The sequence below is a fragment of the Palaemon carinicauda genome, chromosome 30 (assembly GCF_036898095.1).
Source record: "Palaemon carinicauda isolate YSFRI2023 chromosome 30, ASM3689809v2, whole genome shotgun sequence".
Taxonomy (NCBI): domain Eukaryota; kingdom Metazoa; phylum Arthropoda; class Malacostraca; order Decapoda; family Palaemonidae; genus Palaemon; species Palaemon carinicauda.
The window spans coordinates 73,486,609-73,497,983 of NC_090754.1; positions in this window are offsets into that span (position 1 = coordinate 73,486,609).

The following is an 11,375-nucleotide window of genomic DNA, read 5'->3' on the forward strand; positions in this document are numbered from 1 at the left end:
CCAACTTTGAACTTTTGAAGTTCTACTGATTCAACCACCCGATTAGGAAGATCATTCCACAACTTGGTAACAGCTGGAATAAAACTTCTAGAATACTGCGTAGTATTGAGTCTCGTGATGAAGAAGGCCTGGCTATTAGAATTAACTGCCTGCCTAGTATTACGAACAGGATAGAATTGTCCAGGGAGATCTGAATGTAAAGGATGGTCAGAATTATGAAAAATCTTATGCAACATGCATAATGAACTAATTGAACGACGGTGCCAGAGATTAATATCTAGATCAGGAATAAGAAATTTAATCGACCGTAAGTTTCTGTCCAACAAATTAAGATGAGAATCAGCAGCTGAAGACCAGACAGGAGAACAATACTCAAAACAAGGTAGAATGAAAGAATTAAAACACTTCTTCAGAATAGATTGATCACCGAAAATCTTGAAAGACTTTCTCAATAAGCCAATTTTTTGTGCAATTGAAGAAGACACAGACCTTATATGTTTCTCAAAAGTAAATTTACTGTCGAGAATCACACCTAAAATTTTGAAAGAGTCATACATATTTAAAGAAACATTATCAATACTGAGATCCGGATGTTGAGGAGCCACCGTCCTTGACCTACTTACAATCATACTTTGAGTTTTGGTAGGATTCAACTTCATACCCCATAATTTGCACCATGCACTAATTCTAGCTAAGTCTCTATTAAGGGATTCACCAACCCTAGATCTACATTCAGGGGATGGAATCATCTGCATATGCAACAAGCTTGTTTTCAAGGCCAAACCACATGTCATGTGTATATAGTATGAAAAGTAATGGGCCAAGAACACTACCCTGTGGAACACCGGATATCACATTCCTATAATCACTATGGTGCCCATCAACAACAACTCTTTGAGATCTATTACTTAAAAAATCAATAATAATGCTAAGAAACGACCCACCCACTCCCAACTGTTTCAGTTTGAAAACAAGGGCCTCATGATTAACACGGTCAAAGGCAGCACTAAAATTTATTTCTTAAACCAACCATCAAAAGGGCAATTTGCTCTAGATATTAACGGAAAAAGTATTTCGCAAAGCCATTAAGCAAGAAATTAACTACTTGCCTTTATCTAGCTCAAGTGAACAATTATCATATCACATTATAATTAGTTATGTGACCAAGATCTTTCACCTTCAATGATAAGCATAACAACATTATCTATTGGGTAACTATAGATTTATCGAAACGATTTATCAGCAGCAAAATGATTACACAATTATATAGGCAGTCACGATGCAGCTCCATGGGTGACCTTGTGTTTTTAGCAAAAACCCACAACAACAACAACAACAACAACAACAACAACTACTACTAGGTAATCAAGTTATCGTGGAATCACAGTTGTATCTACCAATATGAAAAGGATATCTGGTGCATATAAATCTTTGGGCTCATGGCATCTTGCTTTGCTAAGAAGGGTTATAGCTTAGCTTGTAATAATAATAATAATAATAATAATAATAATAATAATAATAATAATTATCATAATAATAATAATAAAAACAACAACAACAACAACAATAATAATAATAATAATAATATAATTGAAATGACTAAAATCTGAAAACTGGGTTGACCTTCACCTTACGGTCAATTCTTCTATAAGTTAAAAATCTCGAGAAAATATTTGAAAAATCTCATCAACTTCCACAGTTAATTTTTGAGATATTGTGCCAATACAACCACGTTAAATAACTTATTTGAACAAATAACAGTCGATGGGGATAACAATTTTACATTTTCTGTTAAAAGATTCGTTTCAATAATAATAGGGAACAAAAATATTTATTCTGTCAACAAGTGTTGCATCATTGATGACTCTGCGAGACTGTAACGATTTCTGCTTATTTCAATCTAGGAAAAAAAAAAAAAAAAACATTAAAGATTTACATTGTTCAATGAGTGATGATATTAAAAACATGCCTTTTCTATTTCCTTATTTCCTTTCCTCGCTGGGCTATTTTTCCCCGTTGGAGCCCTTGGGCTAATAGCATCTTGCTCTTCCAACTAAGATTGTAGCTTGGCTTTTAATAATAATAATAATAATAATAATAATAATAATAATAATAATAATAATAATAATAATAATAATAATAATAATAATAATAATAACAATAATAATTCTTATCTTATCAACATGAGAGAGAGAGAGAGAGAGAGAGAGAGAGAGAGAGAGAGAGAGAGAGAGAGAGAGAGAGAGAGAGAGAGAGAGAGAGAGAGAATTTCCGGAAATATTTTGCTTCCAAAGCTCGAAAAGCAGTTCCACGTCACCTCATATACATGGACGTCCATGAAATCAATAACATTTATTTTCTATTAATTCAGTTTTACTTCAAATTTAATTCTAAAAAACGCAGACTCGAAGAAAACCACGTTTGTATATCATCATGAATAGTAGAGTACATTTGTCCGTCATTAATACTATGCAAAAAATGTTTGATTACGTCAAACTGTTTTTGTTCAAATTTACCCACGTGAAAGTATATTAATGAAAAAAGACCAGTCGCAAAATATAGCATTTACAATAAAACTAAATCAGTTTGATAATTAATTAGCATACAATTGTATGAAAAAAAAATATTGAAAATGGAGATAAAATAAAGGCTGCATATTTTTTTCATTTTTATATCTCCTGAAGCATAATAACCGCTGAATGACACCAAGCTAATTAAAACATTCTTATTGACGATGTCTCTTGCAGAATATGCATCAACCATTATAACGATAGAAAATCATTATTGTTGTAATTACGAACAATAAAACTAGCAATAAATTTTTCCGCTTGGGACTTTTTTCCTTATGATGAATCTAAAACTCAAGAGTATTTATTAATTGTTATTTTTAATCAGGAAATAACATTCCATAAAATGATTACTTTTACATATTACAAGAATACATTTCGTTCAATGAAGATGACACATTTCCATAATGATGACTCACAATGTTTTTATGAAATAAACTTTTTAATAAAGATCCTCATTTTGTTTACATCCTTATCATTCTCACATCTTTAGGTTAAGGATTTTCGTGAAATCTTAATTACCAAACAATTCTTCTCTCAGGAGGTTAACTACTGGGCTGTAATTATTCAGTGGCTACTTTCCTCTTAGTAAGGTTAGAAGAGACTCTTTAGCTATGGTAAGCAGCTCTTCTAGGACACTCCAAAATCAAACCATTGTTCTTTGGGTAGTGCCATAGCCTCTATACTATGGTCTTCCACTGTCTTGGGTTAGAGATCTCTTGCTTAAGGGTACACTCGGGCACACTATTTTAACTTATTTCTCTTCCTCTTGTTCTTTTTTTTCTAAATTTTTATAGTTTATATTAGAAAGATTTATTTTAATGTTATTGTTCTAAAATTTCTCTTGTAGTTTATTTTTTCTTATTTCCTTTACTCCTGGGCTTATAGCATCCTGCTTTTCCAACTAGGGTTGTAGCTTAGCAAGTAATAATAATAATAATAATAATAATAATAATAATAATAATAATAATAATAATAATAATAATAATAATAATACATGTCATTTTGTAATCTTAAGCAATGTTTTTCATGTTATCATCATTACCAGATGGCTACAACCTTGGTTGGAAAAGTAGGATGCAACAAGCCCTAAGGCTCCAACAGGGAAAATAGCCTGGTGAGGAAAGGAAATAAGGAAATGAATAAACTATATATGAATATTATTGAATAAAACAAATAAATTATCTCAATATCAGTTACAAGTTTTAAAATAGATTTGTCATATATAAACTATGAAGAGAGATTTATGTCAGCTTGTTCAACATAAAACATTATTTGCAAGTTTGAACGTCTGAAATTCCACCTATTTATCTGCCATATTAGGAAGATCATTCCACTATATGTTCACTGATGAAATAAAACTTCTAGAATACAGTGCTGTGTTGAGTCTTATGCTGGAAAAGGATAGATTGTTAGACTGTTGCAAAATACTGTGGCCCACCTTACAAAATTCTAAAATGCACTAGCAAAGTCACATTATCAAGTCATCCTCAGTAATTTAGAAGCCAATGGATGAATTCACTGGTTTCCTTTTATTTTTCTAAAGCATAAACATAATCTTTTTGTAAAGCTAAACTCTAAAGGTCTTTCTTTCTTTATCTTTAAATTTTTAGCATTATTATGCGTCTTTTTCTGACACAATGCTAAGTAACGTGCGTCCATACATAATTCCATAATGTTTTTTTCTGAAAAAAAAAAAATAATAATAATAACTTGTAATGCATGCTTCAGACATGCATGATATGGTCTAAGTCTACAGTATATTTGGAGGCTAATGAACGAGTCGACATAAAATGTAGTGTTTGTTTAAGCATATGTTGTTTTAGTGTAATCCTTTCAAGTTCCCATTTGCTACTTATTCAATAGTACAAGGGATCTGGTATATTAAGAAAGTCATTGAAGATTCTTAAAGAGATAATTCTATGCCGAGGAAAGTTTTTATCTTATTTTCTTATTCTGTCGTGTTTTTTATATTGTTTTTCCGTTTGGTCTTTAACAATGCACTCCAATCTTAATGTATTGGAGACATATCTAAGGACTATTTAATCAATTATCCATACCCTTTGACACTGTCGTTTAACCAGTAGTTTGTACATACCATTCATTGTTAAAAAATCCTAATTATAATTGGAAATTCTCTATGAAAATAAACTGTTCTCACCGTATTTCAGTAAAATACAGGCGACCGCAATTTTACCATATTTTGTTATTATCTTTTACAGGTTGGTGACCGTAATATCACTCGTTTACGTCAATATATCCGTTTTTAAAACTGTAAATGCCTGACAACATTTATTGCAGGACTTTTGCCGTTTTTATTTTTTACAGAAAATTTTTAACACTGTCCTTTACATTCATATCTTCCCAGACTTTAAAATTAGCTATTATAAATGGGTATGCAGTTAATTCTAACAGCCTTGCCTTTTATTTCATAAGGATTACTAACAAAGTATTCAGTGTATGGCCAAATTGTGAATGATCTGCAAAACAGTTGATTAGGTGGAACTTCAAAGGTTTAAACCTTGGTGTTGCGATGGAATAGGCCTCGTACCAACGTCAATTCATACATATGTATATGTACTTTACATGGATATGAAAAGACGTAAGAAATAACTAGCCATGTATATAGTAATTACTTTAAAATAAAGACTTTTTTAATGATGAAGAAATTCCTGATTAAAACAGACAATCAACAAACAACAAACTTTTGAAATCTAAAGAAAAACTGAACTGGAGTCGGAAATAAAGGAATAATTAACTGATAAACAAAAAATAAGATTCGCTTTCTACGTTTTCTGCTTTTCCTTTTACCAGCAATGACAGGAAATGAAAGAGCTACGTCGATGTGACTGTGGTGGGAGGGGGTGTGGGGTGGGAGTGGGGGTTTGTGGGGCAAGAGAGAAGCCTAAGGAAGAGTGGGAGGAAAAGTCGGTGTAACAGACACCATGACACTTGGCCATTTTCCATTTTAATGGCTGAAACAATAGTCGGACAAATCATTGCAATCAATGGGAGGAGAGTGGTGCCTCTCGGAGAAGGAGAAAGATGAGAAGGAATGGAGATCTTGCAGAGAGAGAGAGAGAGAGAGAGAGAGAGAGAGAGAGAGAGAGAGAGAGAGAGAGAGAGAGAGAGAGAGAGAGAGAGAGTGGGAAAAGTTTAGATTCCGAGAAATATTGCAGGTGATATATTAACATTGTCGTCGCACTAACTATGGTCATTGCAATATATTCCTACAGTAAGGATATGAAATTGTAATATATATATACATATATATATATATATATATATATATATATATATATATATATATATATGTGTGTGTGTGTGTGTGTGTTTGTGTATATATATATATATATATATATATATATATATATATATATATATATATATATATATATATATATATATATATATATATATATATATATATATATATATATATACATATAACTAGAAAAGACAGGGTGTAAACTAAAATGATAAAATGATAATCAACTCAAGGTCCAACTAAAAACATGATTTTCATAGAAAAAAAAATCTCTTCATGTGATCTTTCTAAATAATACTCCAAGAAGCAATGAAAAAAAAAAAAAAAAAAAAAAAAAAAAAAAAAAAAAAAAAAAAAAAAAAAAAAACATACGCAAATTGCGCCATCAAGTAACAGGTGGGATTAGGAGATGAGAATGTGAACAAATAAGAGATGAGTTATGGACAGAAATCAACAAACCGCTGAAAATGGAATCATTAAGAATTCTACAAAAGGAACGAGGATAAAAACTTTGAAAAAAATTAGAAAAAATAAAAAATAAGAAATAATTGGTGTAAACTACGCAAACATCAAAAATCTATACAATGGCTCAACCAGAAAAACAGTGTTCCCTTAATTACCTAACTACCTAATAGACGAGACTCTTTAGGTATATTAAACAGCTCTTCTAGGATAAGGACACTCTCTCTAGTCTTGGGTAGTGCCATAGCCTCTGTACCATGGTCTTCCAGTTTTGGATTAGAGTTCTCTTGCTTGAGGGTACACTCGGACATAGTATTGTAACTTATTTCTCTTCCTCTTGTTTCTTTAAAGTTTTTATAGTTTATATATGAAATATCTATTTTAATATTACTTTTCTTGAGATATTTAATTCGGTTGTTCATTACTTCTCTAGTATTTTATTTATTTCCTTGCTTCCTTTCCTCAATGGGCTACTTTTCCTCTTTGAGGCCCTTGGGCTTATAGTATCCTACTTTTCCAACTAGGGTTGTATCTTAGCTTGTAACAATAATAACAATAATAATAATAATAATAATAATAATAATAATAATAATAATAATAATAATAATAACATTCTCATTACATAAATCCAGAGAAATTGTACAAACAGTAGATTTCCTAAGCATAAACTGAATACGAATAAGAGGAACCAGTATTATCTTTGGTATAAACATACAGTATGTCGCAAAACATGAGAAAAGTTTAAAATAACCAACCGTAAATATCATTAATTGGAAGAAAAATAACTTGAAGAAAAGCTATTCATAATCCACTAAAAATTTTAACTATAAGAACCCTGGAGAGAGGCAGGTGCGTGTGTGTGCATACCTATCTCATTATTTAGCCGTCATTTTTGACGGGCCCCGTACACTAATAAATACATACTAGATTGAAAAAGAAACTTTCATTCATGTCATATATATATATATATATATATATATATATATATATATATATATATATATATATATATATATATATATATACATATATATATATATATATATACTGTATATATATATATATATATATATATATATATATATATATATATATATATATATATATATATATATATACTGTATATATATATATATATATATATATATATATATATATATATATATATATATAAAATATTCTGGGATAGAAATATACTTTACATTTTACTTGTTTATTTTTTGGGCTGTTATTTCATTGGGGTAGTTGCGTCAGATTCTGTTCATACATGAAATCTTAAGATTTCCTCTTGTTCACTATTTCAGATGTGTTTGTATACTTTCGGATTCATTTCATTGACCTTCGGATGATGCAGCCGAAGTATTCATTTTCTGTCCTTATGGTTCACGTCAAATGTTTGTTTGTCGTTCAGAAGTTTATTTTTGTGTTTAGATTATATACATTACAATTAAATTCATTGTAACTTATACTTTATTATTTAATATATCCTATATTAACTTATAAATTTAATGAGACCTTATAAAAATCTGTATAAACCTCATTTATGTATATATATATATATATATATATATATATATATATATATATATATATATATATATATATATATATATATATATATATATATATATATATATATAAACTTGTGTGCGTGACATAGGCCTGCAATCCTGTCAAAATTAAAACCAGTAGTTAAATAAAAAATTAAAAGTCCTAAAGCTAATATACAGATTCGCATTGCCAGAAAATACCTCATTCCATCCATGCATAAGGTTCCTAATGGATTAGGAATTCCTAAATTCCCTTTAAAGAAAAAAATCTGAATATTCCCGAGCATTCTCAACAACTCCAATTCTGGGAATCCTCATTTCCAGGTTCCTTCGGAATCGGTTCCAAATGCCCTCGTCCTCTTATTCTTGAAATGACAGCGTAATTAATTTTCCTGTTTTCCTAGAATACCCCACATTTTCGTTCCTTCATCTCCATTGTCATGATTATAACTGATTTTATTATTAAAAATAATACTTTTATTATGACTTTGGTTTTACCATTAATATCAATTTTACTGTTATTATCGTCACTCTCCGAGAATTAGTTTCAGGCATTTTTTTTTAAATGATAATTTTACAATAACAACATTGATATGACAAAAAAGGTGAAAAAAAAAAAACATTAACAAGAAATTTATCCATTTCCTAATAATCATCAAATCCAATATATGCATTTTAAAGAGATGAATTTATTCAAGAAACTATCGAGCTTATATATGTCTCGAATCCAAGTTCAGCAGATCGCTAGGCAGGAACGTTTCCAATAAGCTATTACAACCCGATTATCAACACTTTCACTCAAACGTAATTCATATCTATCATCATTTCAATAAGATATACCATAAATCCCTCCTCTTATCACCCTGGCATCATCAACTTGTTTTCTATCAACTTATGTTAATAAATCATCTTACAAAGTCTTCTCTTTATAAATCATCTTGCAAAGTCTTCTCTTTATAAATCATCTTGCAAAAGTCTTCTCTTTATAAATCATCTTGCAAAGTCTTCTCTTTATAAATCATCTTGCAAAGTCTTCTCTTTATAAATCATCTTGCAAAAGTCTTCTCTTTATAAATCATCTTACAAAGTCTTCTCTTTATAAATCATCTTGCAAAGTCTTCTCTTTATAAATCATCTTGCAAAAGTCTTCTCTTTATAAATCATCTTGCAAAGTCTTCTCTTTATAAATCATCTTGCAAAAGTCTTCTCTTTACTGCTTTTCTTTTCCACACATATTGTTAATACTACTCGGAAACCAAGACCATTTCCAAACACTCCATACTACTAACAAAGCCAACCTTTGGCACTGCCACATATTTTTGCATTCAAATCACATAGCACAACCATCCTTTCACAATCTTCTAACCCAGAAAGGAACTTTCAAAAACAGAACCAATACCGTTCTGATTCTTTTTCTCTCTTGGATTATATATATACCAAAGATTGAGAATTTTTTTTCATACGCTATGATCAACTTATGCCATATAATTCTAAAACTATTTCATTTTTACGCTATCAATTATTCCCAGTAAACTTCTGATAATACAAGAGCCACCGTTTCTTAGTTCTACACATTCAGCTAACAAAATACCCTTTCATCTCCATCTAATTACGTTCTAAAAAAATATCCAGCTTTCTCATCTTAAACAAATCAACTCTCATTCACATTCAAAACCACAGAAATTTGCATTTAATTGGTTCTCTAGATTTTTGCAATAACGGTATATACAAGATAAGCTATTACAAACCTTATGCACTTGGCTATACGGAAACTTTTACACATTACAGAATTTATTACGATGAATTTATGAATCTAAAAAATAATGACAGATAATCGATCTTGTTAATATCTAATTAATCATTAATCAAAATAAATCTCATCATAAATCAGTAACGCAAAATACTGAAAGGACATAATTAACAGTTATAAATCATCTATCATGAATCGTGTTGAAAGTCTTTAACTAATATTAAATCAACAATCATTAGAAGATTGAAAGACACGTGCATAAAAGCAAACTCTTTCCTCCTTACGTCCCTTTCTCAAATCTCAAGAGGTACCCGACGTGTTCATTAAAATGTCAAAAAGGGAAGCCGTAATCTTTCAAGAACAGCTAAATTTACCGACGACTTTATTTGCAGGAGGCCACGTGTAAAGGTTTAAAGGCCGCTCACGAATGGCTGAGGCAAGGGACAATGCCCTAGAGACTGACCATATATACATATGATCAGCGCCAAAGCCACCTCTCCACCCAAGCTAGGACCAAAGAAGGCCAAGCAATGGCTGCTGATGACTCAGCAGATAGACCAATAGGCTCCCCCAAACACCCCATGCTTAGCTCACAAGGATGGTGAAATTGCAATGCCAAAGAAACTAACGAGTTTGAGTGGGACTCGAACCCCAGTATGATGTTCAACAGTCAGAGTTGTTACCACATCGGCCACCACAATATGGAATTATTAATAATCCCTTTGCATCGGTCAGCAAGAACTCGCCACGATATATAAAACAAGAATATGTTGAAGGATATTTCATTGTGAGGATTAATATCTCTGGCAGTTAAGTCTTCTTGATGAATATGGTAATACACGATGAAACTAGGTACAATACAAAATATTATATGTATATATATATATATATATATATATATATATATATATATATATATATATACATATATATACAGTATATATATATATATATATATATATATATATATATATATATATATATATATATATATATATATATATATATAGTATGTGCGTGTCGCGTGCTTATAACATTGTATAAGTATATCTATCGATCTATCTATCGGTGTATATACACAAATATGTATGTATGTGAAAGGCAAAAATGAAAACCTAATAAGAGCGATAAAAAAATACAACATATATAAAGACTTAAGAAACATCATTAAACATTAACAACCGCAACTATTAATCAAAGTAAAGATAAGATTAAAGATTACGAAAGATAATCAATATGGGAGGTTGCATATCACCATTATATACTGTCTAGCCTATATGGGCAAAGAAATTAAGTGAATCTAAGGGCTGTTATCACTTGCAGATCTCTCTCTCTCTCTCTCTCTCTCTCTCTCTCTCTCTCTCTCTCTCTCTCTCTCTCTCTCTCTCTGTCTGCTTTAAGGAAATCTCTCAAGGAGATTTCCCAGGTGGTTGGCCACCATCAATTCCTTTCTTCGGGGGAAACAAAAACAGGAAAAAGGGAAAATGGCGAAGATATCATCTGCTCAATGCGTCCTATTTAAGTTCGTTTATCCCCTGTTTTTTACTCATTAATTCGCTTTGTTTATTCAAAGACATAAAAAAAGATTTAAACACGTCTCTGGCAAAAACCAATGGGACAAATTAACAGCAGCAGATACACCCTCAATAATGTTATTATTAAATATGAACTCAGTATTCTGAAAAAAAAAAAAAAAAAAAAAAAAAAAAAAAAAAAAAAAAAAAAAAAAAAAAAAAAAAAAGCTACGCTGATGCTACTTCACACGAGGACTTCATTCA